Source organism: Strongylocentrotus purpuratus, unplaced genomic scaffold, assembly GCF_000002235.5.
Source record: "Strongylocentrotus purpuratus isolate Spur 01 unplaced genomic scaffold, Spur_5.0 spur5_scaffold_19, whole genome shotgun sequence".
In the NCBI taxonomy this organism is placed as follows: domain Eukaryota; kingdom Metazoa; phylum Echinodermata; class Echinoidea; order Camarodonta; family Strongylocentrotidae; genus Strongylocentrotus; species Strongylocentrotus purpuratus.
The window spans coordinates 5,413,286-5,427,924 of NW_022145604.1; the positions used below are offsets into that span (position 1 = coordinate 5,413,286).

The window sequence follows — 14,639 nt, forward strand, 5'->3', positions numbered from 1 at the left end:
AAATCCAAAAATTAAAAAAAAAAAAAAAAAAAAATCAAAAAAAAATAAAAAAAATTATAAAAAAACATGGCGTCCGAATACTCGAGTATTCGCCTGTGAGCCTGGGAGTGTACTCGGGTACCTCATTACACTGTTGTGCACAGCCCCTAAAAAAACTTTTTTTTTCCTTCCATAATTGATTCTCTTCAATTCATCTGCTTTGAAGTACATGTAGCATACAGAATCTTAAAGCTTTCCTCTTTTTTCTTCCAAATTAAAGATAAGATCACTTTAAGGTCATGCGATTGCATTGTGAAAAAAACGTTGTGCAATCTATCAGAAAAGTTTGATCATCTACAGTATAGTATTGGTGTGTACTGCAAGGTTCTGGAATCATCAAAATGATAAGAAATTTGGCCCAGTCCTGGTAAAGTTACAAAGTTACTGTCACAACACATCCCATCCCAGTATAGCTTGGAAAAGCTGCTTCAGGGATTACCTCATCAAGTATCAAGTAACAAGCACTGTACACAGAAAGATGTATATGGGACTACGGGATACGTGCCCGATATCCATCAGGTCCAAATAGATATAATAATTTACCAATTATATCAATTAGTAGGCGGTTTCTCAGCAAAATTTGTATCATCACATACTAGTCAAAACATATTCTCTCACATGATTGGTAATAAGAGCTTCCATTTCATTTTTTAGAGGGGGGGCGTTTCCAAAACTGATCTTTTACCTTTAACATTGCCCTGGCCTTTAAAATCAATTGATCATTCTTTTCATTTCTATTGCATATTCAAAAGTGAAATCAAATTTAATTTCACATTTACATGTACAGGTACGTTTATATCACTTTGGGACAAATAACAATTCATATTTAAACATTGAAATAAAATTGATGATACCTTCTGCTTTTGACATGAAAATTAAACAAGTGTATTGCCAGTTAAAAATAAATTTGTGATGTATTCTAGAATGCTTTTATCTACTAAGAAAATAAATCTTTCACCTTTATAATTCCACCATGGGGTCAGCCATATGGGGGACAGGCAGCCATGGGTTCTTGCTGAAACGCTGTGCCAAATATTGATTTTATTGATTTCTTTGGGTAAATAAACTTTACTGGACCGAGGCGGTTTTTCCCCTCCTTCTCCAGTATCTCGATAATGCGCTTTAATACCAAAGAAGGGTTGAACAACAGAGATTGCTCAATCGCCAAGGGCAACTACAAATAATAATTCTTCAGGGTAAGAAAACGAATCTGGAGTAAGTTGAGCACCGGTAGCAGATTTTCATCCTAAATGAATGTCATGAACAGATCCCATGCAAGTAAAAGGGGATTTCCCTTTCTAATTTATTTTCACAATGAAATGAAAGGAGTGAAGAAAAAAAATCTTGAAAAATGAGGGCGGGGTGAGGCATCTGACTTTTAGGGGCTCTTTTGGGCATTTCGGGACACATTCGCCCGAGCCCCAGTGTATTTTTTCCCCTGGCTCAAGGCTTCAGAATTCAGTGTCTAATTAATTAGAGTCTGTTTCTGCAGAGTGCATACTACCCTTGTGACCTACATTCCAGCATTTTTTTTAAATTTCCGCTACACTATTATATACACAGCTGTTACCATCACCTAAATATCTGCCCTAATTAATATTTCTTCAACTCTTACTGTTGATAATACTATCAAAGTACATACTGTACACAGCTGTATGGTTTTATGACCTGTGAAACCATCTTTAACACATTATGGACATGCTGTATCTCTAACCACCTTATCTGTTATTACAGAACTGGTAAGAGTTAACAAAATATAAATAAATAAAATAATTCACAAGAGCCTTTTGCTTTGGGGGAGGAGATTTATTTTCATTGTCATTGGTAATTAATAATCTTCTTCTTGTCATAGGTATTGTGACTGATGATTAGTTTTTACCTAACTACTATTTAGAACAAATTTGCTTGTAAGTAAGCCACCAGGGAACGGACGGTTTAGTTCAAGTTCTGTCCAAGGGACTTGGTATTTGGTAATGATGATTATGAATACATTACCAAAGGGTACTACTAGACATGTACATGTACATATACATCTAGCATTCATATCGACGTGGTTATGAACCAGGAATCTCTCAGTCACGAGACCACAGCTCTCTACCACTGAGCCATCGTACCACCAGAGCACTTTGTTAATCTTTTAGGCCTACTGTATTTCAAAGCTTTTCAGAGTAAAGTCACCCACAGCTCCTGAATATACAGTACATGGCTGATTACAATGCTTCATTGCTCCGCTTCTATTTCTACACTCACTGACCTTCACTTTGTAAATCAAATCAAGTCAATGAGGTGGTTGCCATGGTCTGCCAGTCCCACTGCAGGCGGGCCATAACTACTGAAGTCACAGCCTGCATTGATGTAAACCTACATGTACGGTACATTTTTATAACTCAATTTGTGTGGGTCTACATGTACGCTCGATCGCTCTCTAAAGGCTCATTCAGATATGATGCATTAAAATGGCAAATTAAAAAAAAAAGATGTGTAAATGGATAGCAATTGTGCTTGACACAAACGTACAAATGTACCTGTTGTATCAATATATTACATTCCATTTTTTTTTTCAAGAACAAATGAATCACAATCGACACAGCACTATTATGAATGTACTTTTAATACTTGCAATTCATGACAATTTTTTGCTGTTAAAATGACTGTTTACAGACAACTACATGTAGCAGAAGTTTACTGTCACAAAGGATTCTGGTTGTTAAGTGTTCCCCAAAAAAGAAAGCAAGTAGCATGGTTTCATGTGTACATGTACATTCTTTTATATCCATGCATGGCATGCTGTTGCTGTTCATTTTCATCTCTCTCTCTCTCTCTCTCCCGTTCTCTCTCTCTCTCTGCTGGAGCACATGTAACAAAGAACTTCCTGTTGTACGAAAATGTGACTGATTACCAAGAATTCACGACTTCTAAAATCCTATCCACTAGCCTTGTGTATGCATTTTTATGAAATGTAGTATTGTTTGTGACTACCCGGTTGCAATTTTTATGATTATGAAAAAACACAATAGAACTTGAGCTGATTCACGTCTTACTCCATTATGTGCTAAGATGTATACATGTATATCTTCGGTTTATAATACACATGAACATTATTTAATTATTTGATATTTGTACCCATGTACATGTACATGTACATTATACATGTACAGGATATGTACTGGTACCAGGCATACATGTATATGTAAATGTTCATTTCTTATTTTGCCCTACCTGTAAACGTATCTCTCCTTTCTTAAAGCGCATGCATGTAGAAACTTTCTTTAGGTTAGTGATATGCACTATTTATAGAGCTTTCATTTATTTCTCAAGTACTAGAAAATAGCCTTTAATTTATGTTCTGACAAGAAATTGGTGAAATGGGTTCCATGTTACTATATACTATGAGCTTCAAATATTCTTATTAAAGCTTATTAAAGTCAGACCTGCTTTAGTGACCACCTGCCTACAAAGGCCACATTTTTTGTTTCCCTTGAAAATGGTTTCTCAATGAAACTTGTACTATAGAAACCCGTCTACAAAGACCACTTTAGTGTTTCCCTTGGGCGGTCGCTACAGACAGGTTCGACTGTTCACAAAGATATTGCAATTTAATACACTCCCAGTAAATTGTAAAAAGCCTTGTGTAGACTACTCGACACATGCGTACACACTTGTATAGAATAGGGCGCACACAGAACCAAAGTCCGACTGGGTTCTGTGCAAGCCCTGTACGCAGGGTTACAAATGTTATCCTATATTTTCTTCAAACTTTTTATCCGTTTACCTACAAAATACAAGTTAAAAGTTTTTTTTAGATTGATTAATTACTTTCTACCTATACACAAATTATATCTTCAAGCGATTGGTACACTTTAACCTGAATATTCAGCTCAATCGGATGCATGCTTTCAGGTATATGTAGGGCCCTTCTGCAACTGGACCAGCATTATCTTACCCATTTGTTTCCTCTCCTCTGGTAATTCATTCATCCACTTATTAGCTCTGTCAATAATCCTCTTGATGGGACCCGATCCATCCTCGTTGGTGGGCTGCTGACATTTAGGTCCGACGCAGGGCGCAGTGTAGTACATTAATAAGACAAAGTCCACAAAGATCCAAAATAGCGATGTGGCTATGATAATTTTACATTGTCTTCTCCTAGGCAACATGTTTACAGGTAGTTCTTGTAAGCCTCTTCCGAATGGCTTATTTCTTTGGAATATGAAATCACCAACGTTGTTGTTTCGCTCGTTGTCATGAACGGGTCATGTTCCACTTCTGTATTTGGATGATCCGGTCTACTCGTCAATTGGATCTGGATTAAAGAGAGCAATCAACAGCAATAAATATTTAATCATCCAGGTATTTAGACAAGAATAACAATGCAAATACACACAGTGTACTTCGAGCTTCCTTTTTAATACAACACTGGGAAAGGCAAAGACATTACATATTCAGTAGCAAATCTTACTCTGTATTAGGGCTGTACCCGTACTGTTGACAACTACTCGAGTACGATTTCTCGTACTTGAATATTCGGCAAAAGTGCCAGGGAGAGCGGCGGCCGCTGGCATGGTACCGTCGGTAAAAATGTTTCCCAACTCATGCACTATCAAACTCACCACTCAGAAACTGGGACCAAATGTCCGGATTTCTGTTTGGACTCGGGAGGAAAATAGATTATTCTGCCATCTTTGTTTTTAAAACAGCATTGTTTTATTGTTATTATTATTATTAAATCGCACCTTCAACTGCAACTCGAAGTAAAATTGCATGCGTTTTCGGCGACGGACCTGGCATAATGTTCCAGTGGTATGGTGGTGGCAAAAAAAAAATCAGAAATCAATTTTAAAAAAAATCAAAAAAAAAAATCAAAAAAATCAACAAAAAAATCAAAAAAAATTATTAAAAAACATGGCATCCGAATACTTGAGTATTCGCTTGTAAGCCTGGGAGAGTACTCGGGTATCTCATTACACTGTTGTGCACAGCCTTACTCTGTATGCACCAAACTGACCTCAAAAATCAACCTGACCTACATGTATCATACCCCACCACACATTAGCCTTCACAAATATGAATAGGAATCGTTTTGATTGCAATATGTGCAGGTACCAGTCTGCTTCGATTGGCACAAATGGAACCACAATAAATTATTCTCTTTATAATTAAAATCATACCTGCACAATAGGCTTTAATACATGTACCCTGTACCTGCACATAAGCAATACATTTACAGTTCTGTAAGACTATAAAAGTGTATTGTTCCTGTATGACTGCAAGCGGATTCAACTAAAGGCAGTGAGGGTAATCAAAATCATTCATGTGAGTGCTTCACTAAGAAGGAAATAAATAATGTTCTTGCCTACAGTGTAGTACATGTAGTTAGGCAAATGCAGCATTCATTCAATTCAAGCTCTCTTTAAAGTTTCCATGTGTATGATGTCACAGTTCACTATTAACAAGTATAACAATGGAATTAATGGGATGACTCATTAAATATGTGTGTACAAATGTTGCACGCTGCGAAACTGGACCAGTCCACTTGGAAAGGTCTTTGAACATGCATGAAATAGAAAAGCATTTAGTCACGGTTTAGGCAAGGCTCCAAGACAACATTTTTAGAAGCGGGTCCAGATTTGTCTTTTTACAGCATGAGCCGTACGTAAAAACTTCAACATGTCCAGACTTAGATTTTGGGGGTCCAAACTTTGATTTTAGGCGCCCATATCACCCGGGCACCTAGTCTCAAGACCTGGTTTAGGTGTGGAATTTGTGATGTTGAATGTTCCCTATTTGGGCGTTTCTTATAAAGTTGGTAGAGGGTGTTTATAAGTTACGTCACTCTGAGACCCATTGACATATGTTACTGGGTAAAAGTTTGAACCGGTCTTAAATTCCCCTTGGGATATCTATTGTAGATTGTATACATGTCTTTATCAAAAAGATACACGCAATTCCGCATAGGTAATAAACTTATATCCTGTTACAGATTATGAATAGATGAATAAAATCATGGAAACATGTCCTCATCAGAATGTGCGGGTTAGACATGAGTAGCCTTGTGTATATTTGCTTACCATGTAAACAAAACTGTTAGTGCTAGTGCTCAACAAACTTCCTCGTCATAATAAACAAAAAAGTACGTATTGATAAACTATCACATTACGGTATCCTTCAACTAACTTTTGATTCGACTGTCAAAAAAAAAACACTCACCGGTTTTTCTTCAATTTAAGAATCTTTACAGAAATATGCAAATCGTTTAATGATGTAAATATGATAATGATACTATTTATTATTTATTTTAGGAGAATTTATATGTATATATTTCTTTTTGAACAATTTTAGCCCCAAAACTTGTTTTGGGTTATTCTTCATAAATCAAATGGATCGTGACAAAGACTATCTTCTTGAGCTGCTAGTATCGCGATATATCGATATCATGTCTGTCATGGCTTTGTGAAACGGTTTATCCACTTCATGACATCTCCGTAGGTCGGCGACAAAGATGTGACTGTCATGGAGTTGGTTTCGAGAAACGGCCCCCTGGTCATGATTTAACGATTAATTTTTTTGTTTGTTATACAATGGTTGTTATTTGTTGTCTCTTATAAAAAAAATCCAATGTAGCCTTGATCCTTTTATAAATGAATTAAAAGATGGATGGATGAATGAATGGATCAAGGAATGAATGAAGGAAAAAAGGGAGGAAGGAATGAATAAGTGAATGAATCTAAAGAATGAATGGAACAAATGAATAAAAGAATGAATAAATGGAATAAAAGAATGATTTAATGAAAGGAGTGAATGAAAGAATTGATGATTTTGTGCACTTTAATACATGTATGCAGTGTGAGACATTTGTTTGTACATGTTTGTACATACACTGTACATGTTTGTCGCTCATCAGAGATATACATGTACATGTACATGTACATGTACTGTACTGTGCACAGATGGTAACTGTCCCAGGCGGTAATTTCAGTCATTGATAAAAACCGAAAATAAAAACGCTAAACGTCATCCTCGCTAGGTGTTTGTGTACAAATAGTAGTTTACTGTGTAAGAAAATACCATTTTTATTTTCACAGCTGGGTCTTCTTTACACAACGTTTCTCTATAGGAGTTTCGTATAAATTTCCTGCAGTGTAAACAGGCTGTTCCACCACGCTCGACCCATCTCCACAATGAATGAGAGCCTTGAAAGGTGTTATTAAACCTGGATCAGAGTGCGATCGCCTCTAGTCCTACGTGTGAACATGTCTTCTCAATTAGTCAGATGACATCAAGAAATGAACTCATGCACATGAACCATTCACACTTGAGCCGAAGGTGCTAAAGTCAAGGGAGACAGAGCTCTATCTTTATCAGGGGTATTACAGAAAGAATCATAGTACATGTATACATCTGTGCAGGTGCCGTGGTTTAGTGGTTCATCTATTTTGACTAAATCCGAGAGTTAGGAGTTCAAATCCCACCCCGATCCTCACATCCCTTGGCAGGACATTAATCCACATTTCCCACTCTTCACCCAGGTGTACATGTAAATGGGTACCTCACATATCAGGGGTAATAATAATTGCAGCATTGATGCTGAGTAGGCTTCCCTACTATGTTTACAGATGTATTTTACTTTGTATTCAGGCCTTATCAGTGCAGAGCATAGGCTTTCATGTACCTACAGTACATGTTTAAATTTAATAAGAACAAACCATACAGTGGACTGTAAATTAATTCTGCCATCCACACTCAGCAACATTTTTTCCTTTCCATTTTGTAAGAGGGTAGTCAGGGTGCCATACATTATCAATGGCATCATCTTAAATTCATTGACCTTTAATTAGCATGTGTTGTACATTAGGAGTTGCGAGGTATTACTTGTATGTTATGAGTAATAGGATCTAGGTCAATGTCAAAAGAGAGAGACATGGCTTATTTCCAAAACAAGATACATGAACACTGTACTAGCACAAAACACCACCAAACCCTACATGTACATGTACTGTATCACTCAAGTACTGCAGTGGGGGAGCATGGCATTCTGTCTCCTAACTCTTACACACCTCAGTACCAGTAAATGTTGCGATCGAAGATTAAAGGGCAAGTCCACTCCAAAAATAACTTACTTCCAATAGAAGCAGAAAAATCAGACAAACCAATCAAAAAAAGTTTGTGCAAAATCGGATAACTAATTATAAGAAAGTTAAGAATTTTTGAAAAAGTATGTAAAACTATGGAACAATGAGAATCAGTACACAAATTGCCAATTTGGTTATCAGTTTGTGACGTCATGTCCTCACAACTTATCTATTGCTTTACATGTACAGGTATATAGTTTAATCCCATTAATTTCCCTTTTTATCCCCCAAAACTTGATTTCCGCATGCCTTTGCCCAGGTTATATGATTTGTATCATATTGCGTGCATGACATTTCCCAAAAACTTTTATGAGTTTTGAAGAATTGATACTATTTCTGAATATTGTATTTTATAATTATTGATTTTTATATAAATAGTTTATCAAAATTCAATTTTTCATGATTTAACTGGACAAAAAATACTCTTCATTTGTGCATCCACACAAAAACATACTATTAACAATCTAACTTGGATGCTGGTGTGAAAAAATAAGATTCTTAGGGTGAAAATAGGGAATCTATATTATCAATTTAAAGAGAATGTTGAGTTCTGGGAAGAGGTGAAAAATAATTTGTGAGCGTTACTCATTCTTATTATGCAAGTGTGGAAGAACATCAGATAAGACAAGTTCCCTGAAAAGCATGGCTCTTCAAATGCCTTCATATTCTAAATATACATGTAACATCGTAAAAATCGGGGGGCCGGCTTTTTACGCCACGTGTTCGTGTAGTCCCATATACATTTTTCTGTGTATAGTGTGTGTAACTTTACCAAGACTTGGCCAAATTTCTTATCATTTTGATGATTCCAGAACGTTGCAATACACACAAATTCTTATATGCTAGATGATCAACCTTTTCTTGTCGGTTCCACACTGTTTCTTTCACAATGCAATCGCATGACCAGAACTCAACTTCATCTTTAAAGAAAATAATTAGTGAGGACCATACGTCACAGACTCATGAGTGAGTTGCCAATTTGTGTAGAGATTTTCAAAGTTTTTCATGTCATTAAAAATTCATAACTTTCTGGTTCTATTGAAAGTAAGTTATTTTTGGAGTGGACTTGGGCTTTAAAGGAGCAATTATATAGAGCACAAAGGAGCACCAATCATAACCACTAACCCCCCCCCCCCCCAATGCCAAAACAACGTATTCAGAAATAGTTGCAGGTGGCACTTTCAACGCCAACAAAACACTGCACAATCAAACTGCGATCCAAATTTAGGAAGAAAAAAAATCTTACATGGTCATTCACAGATATCATAATCAATATTCTAGTTTATTGTAAGCCTTCTACATGTATTCTAGTTTATTGTATGACTTCTAGTCGGAAGAAGGTTTGATTTGGCTCCGAGTCATTGCGATGACGGAGCAGTCCTGCAATTGTCTACCATTTGAAGCTGATTTGGCAATCATTCCAATTGGTAGGCTTACATGTACATGTACCAGAATTGCCAATTTGTGTATAGTTTATCGGAGAAGATATTAAAAGTACATGTATCCCAATCACTAAAACATTTTTTGCTGTTAATGTAGAGGGTTCCATGTTGTTACACTGTACCGTATTTGACGGTGATAAGGCCACAGCGCCGCATAGACCGCTACCCCAACTTTGACATTTCATAGAGGGAAGAAAAAAAAAAAAAAAAAAACCAAAAAAAAAAAAAGAACACTATTTTTTCTACAAACTGATACCAAATTCATCAATTTTCTTATAAATTTACAAGAAGTTTACCTAAAAGATCTAGATCTACATGTAACATAAGTTATGCTGTTTATTTTCGTCTTCATGTCAACAATGCAAGATAAAAAATTGGTCTGTAAGTTGTGTAGAGTTATTCTATAATTGTCCTGTAGGTGGATGGACGTGCTGTTTTGACCGCTGAATTTTGTTGTTGTTGCGCAAAGGCCGCACCCGACCTTTTGATATTTTTTCTTCCAAAAACACTGCGGCCTTATCGCCGGCAAATACGGTATTTACTTTTAATGTCATGAACATGTCATGATGAATGTGTGAATCCTTGTGGATGTGTGGTTTAAATACCCTCAAACTTAATCATTCCTCCTTGGTTATGGGTACTTTCATGCTAGTCAGAACAGGTAAATAAGGATTCACTTCCATTTTTAATTTCGTATTGTCATGTCTCTTCATGAACATGAACATGCTGCAAGATTCGTCTTGAACCGTCATGAATGCCGGAGCAGCGTCTCTGAGCTGAGATGATCTCCTATCTGTAATTGGCAACCATTACCATTGGAGTACAGAAGAGCAGCCCAGAGGTTGACTTTCCTCTACAAATCCATCCACAACTTTAATAATTGCTGTTGATACCGACCACTACCAAAACAAATCATCTGGAGTAGGGGTATCTCTGTAGTGATTCAGCCCGAGCCAGTATGGCTCTGGCGTATATAAACGCATATGCGCGCGAGTCCCGCATTTTGCGACACTCGCGGATTGTTCCGTGGCCATATACCCAATACTGGGTATGGCAGATTTGACCAGGAACAGCAAGCTAGCTACAACACGCCTAGTGCTATGTTCCCCTGAATCTCAAATCAACGCTTCAAGTTGAGCTCCACCGTCGGTGACTACAAGTCTTCGAGATATACAGTTCTACAAGCTTATGGTAGGATTTACCCTTACTTGAGCTTAGTTAATGTCTAATCCCTAAGTACTAAGTAGTACGCTCTTCATTTATCATTCAAGAAGTTATCTGCTGTAAAGGACTGTTTTAAACAATCCCTATATCCTGGGACATTCCCAGAATGGAACTTTCTCTTGACCCATGTTAGTACTGCCCCCACCCTTGGAGCCTTTAAGGATAACTTTCAAAAGCTCAACATGGGCGAAATAATTGCTAGAGCCCACTTTAGAAATTAATTATATTCGGCATATATTACATCCCAGCTGAGGAGATTATGCAATATAGCCCACCAGAAGGAGAGGAGGTGAGTTGGCTTAGTCGGTAAAGTGTCTGCCTGTCGAACCAAAGATCCCAGGTTCAAATCCCACCCAGGCGGATAACTGAAACCTGCGTTGTGTGTTCATAGACGCAGGCTATGTTAAGTGGAAAACACTCCGTCCCTCGAATAGGACGTTAAATGGAGGCCCGTGTAGAGAAGAGTCACTACCTTTGCCTGTTAAGAACCCACTGCATTATTAAAAAGACTAAGAGAAGGGGGGGGGGGAACCCCGGTGTAGTGGTCCATCTGCACAAACCCCAGTATAGTATGATAAAACTCTGTAAAGAGGTACAATGTACACGTATTAGACCGAATTTTCCGTGTCTTTCTTTCATTAAGTCTCTTATTTGGGTAGGGTCGGCTCTCTCTTTAGAGACTGAAGCCGACTATACGCATTCCCTTGCTAACACCATGGCCATAAATGGCCATATTTTTATGCCCCCATGGCCATAAATGGCCATATTTTTATGCCCCGAAAATCCCCCCAAATGTCATTTTACCTCCTGCATATCCAATTTAAATCTCATCCCTTCTAGTCTACGCCGAAGGCAAAATGATTATGAAGGAAAAACTGTGCACGAGCTACACGTTCGTAATGGCGTTATCACAGTTTTTCTTCATAATCATTTTGCCTTCGGCGTAGACTAGAAGGGATGAGATTTAGATGACGTCATGCGCAGGGAGAGTTAAAGATTTTCAACGTGGATGTCGATTTTGACCCATAATTTCCTAAAAAGGGACCATTAAACGGATTATTTCAGTCAAGTTGGTAAGTGGAACCGATGTATTATAGCCTAGACCTAGAGTAGAGTCTCCGGTTTGCGGCATCGCCCGGTTTGCGGCCAGGGGTATTTGTTTTAAAAATAAAATGAATATGACTCGATAATAATCATTGAAACCTACCGCGGATTCCACGGTAAGTTCTGCTTTGCCGAAAACGTCCGTAGCAGGTGCTCCTGTCGGTACGGAGTATCCGTCAGCGATGTCGGAAATCTACAGCACCAGTCGCCGATGAAAATTCTAGCAGGTGCTAACTTTTAAGTTAAGAGATCGAGGCATGACTAGATCAATATTGTAGCTCTATTTGTCCGATATTTGTCCGATTGGAGGTGAAATTTGATGTTTTTGTGGAAGTATGATGGCTGTGGTCTGTCTCCTATCGCAGATATTTTGATTGTGCCACCGCATGGCCAGTTGCATGGGGTGGCCGCAAACCGGCACGTAATTACGTGTTTTTTCTGGTTTGCGGCGGGGGGTGTTAATACACACATAACATGCGGGATCGTGTATGATGGTATGTGTGCTGATGTGTGTACCCGCTATGACCCGATAGTTTCTAGTAGTACTTTCCCCCGGATGGGATGATCCATTCGAGGAAAAGGTGAAATTGTTTAAAACTTGACAAATTTACCATAGCAACAGATAAACATGAGAATTTGGGTTACCCGTAGTAATTTGGTATATGCTTTCATCGTGATGTAGCGCATAAAGCTTTGTGACGTACGCGTGCCGCAAACCGGGGAACTCAAAGCATTTCGAAACGTGGTCAATGCTGACCACGCTGTGGGTCAGTTAGGTTATTTGTGACTTCTATTTAATAAGTAAGTATATGGACTCTTTATTGAGGGTATTGAAGTATTCTGTGAGTATTCCAATAAAAATAGAATCGGCAGTTCCCGCCGATCGGCCGCAGACCGGAGCCACTACTCTAGGCCTAATTTAAAATGTAACATAAATTGGATATGCACGAGATAAAATTACATTTTGGGGGATTTTCAAGGCATAAAAATATGGCCATAAATGGCCATGGTGTTAGCAAGGGAATGCGTATACATAGTCTGCTTCTACCTCTAAAGAGAGAGCCGACCCTACCCAAATAAGAGGCTTAACGAACGAAAGAGACGGAAAATTCGGTCTAGTAGACATTGTCTTACAAAGGAGCCCGAAAAGACAGGTGAATACAGGTGAATAGTACATGTATGTACTCAAAATGGAAGAAGAAGAAGAAGAACCAGAAAATGACATTCTTTCGATTAGCCAGCGACTTGCCATGCATTGGCATCACTGGAGAATTAAAGATTAAAGAATAAACTAAATTAGCTAAACTAAACTGCCAAAAAGAAAGGTAAGAATTTAAGATATTCTGTATTACAGCGATATATTCATCACTTCTAATTATCAGCACATACACCTATCCAAGCTACTTGTATCATGAGCATGACATGTGGACAGCTTCAAATTCATGTTCCAACTACCACTAAAAGTTAGGCCTACTAGACTACTGCAACTACATGTAGCCCTAGCTAACGGGCGTCTCTGTCACAGGCCAAAAGTCTCGCCGTCATCATCGGGGTAGACAATATCCAATTTCCGGCTCACATTCTTCCTACAGCTTTATAAAACGAAGGCATTTGTGGCTCTATCACAAATATAAGAAACACACTAACACAACTAGAACCCTAATAAAATAGCCAACAATCACTTACCTAATTTCATCCACATGAATCAGAAGGTAAAGCAATGAGAGGAAGGTTACTTCTTACGCTAAATCACAACGAGAAGCCACGTAGTTTGTGTACACACCAAGAACGAGGAAATGTTGATTGAACAGCGCATGCGTATAATTACGTCTGAAGCTAGTAAGCCAATTTTTGTTCAGACTTCTTCCCTCATTTCTGTATCTACTAATACCACTAAATAAAGTTCAAACTCGAGTTCAATTCCAGATCCAGGATCCAGGAAAAGACATGACATGACGTATAGTCCGATTTGGACTAGATCTTATTTCAATTTCATATCTTTTGTTTCAATATCACTTCATTAACATCGTGATTAATTAACACAGGAGGTAACAGTACATAAACTTGTATAGATACGTTTAAAAAGGTATATAAAAGTAGAAAAGAGAAAAGGCCAAGGTCAACAAAGCAGGGTTAATAGGCATGTAGGCCTACTTCATATTTTTCATAATGGAATACGTCATACAAAATATACAAGAAAGAATAATGTACATAGCACGACATGGGCATCGCCAAGGAGCACTATTTCCCGCCCCCCCCCCCCCCCCATATACATTGAACATGTCGTATGTTTGGGGTTACAAGGGCGTTAACAAGTGACGTAATGAGCAAGAATGTTTTTTTTTTTTTTTTGGGGGGGGGCATTAACAAAAATCCGTATCACCACCACGTAGATGCAGGCACCGCGAAACAAGTGGGGGGGGGGGGGGGGAGTTGGGCTAAAGAATTTACGATCAGGTAGGGTGAAGCAAGTAGAGCGTAATTGGCGTGGGGTCCAGGGGCAAAGCCCCATGAAGCTCAGGGGTTTTAGGCATTTAATTACGGTCAGATGATCATCCAGGGGCCTGCCTAAGGGCCCTGGTGGGGTCAAGGGGGCGGAGCCCCCGGAAGCTCAGGTAAAAATTATGCCATTTCAGCAACATTTGTAAATCACTGGTATCGAATTAGAAATAAACCATGTTTGAATTTTATTTTATTTGAG

At 38.2% G+C, this 14,639-nt stretch overlaps 1 protein-coding gene across 2 annotated transcripts in view; it reads right to left on the reverse strand.

Annotated features, from left to right (window-relative positions):
* The window catches only part of LOC100889720 (polypeptide N-acetylgalactosaminyltransferase 1), a 55,417-nt gene extending 41,660 nt beyond the window's left edge, over window positions 1-13,757 (reverse strand). Inside the window, exons 1-2 of one of the 2 annotated variants that reach the window (XM_030990104.1) lie at window positions 13,625-13,757; window positions 3,983-4,342 (exon numbers count right to left, since the gene is read on the reverse strand). The gene's annotated coding sequence lies outside the window, so the exon portion shown is untranslated. Of the gene's footprint in view, window positions 1-3,982; window positions 4,343-5,024; window positions 5,089-13,624 lie in introns of those variants that run through there. The other variant, XM_030990105.1, reaches the window with a different exon arrangement.
* Between the last annotated feature and the right edge of the window lie 882 nt (window positions 13,758-14,639).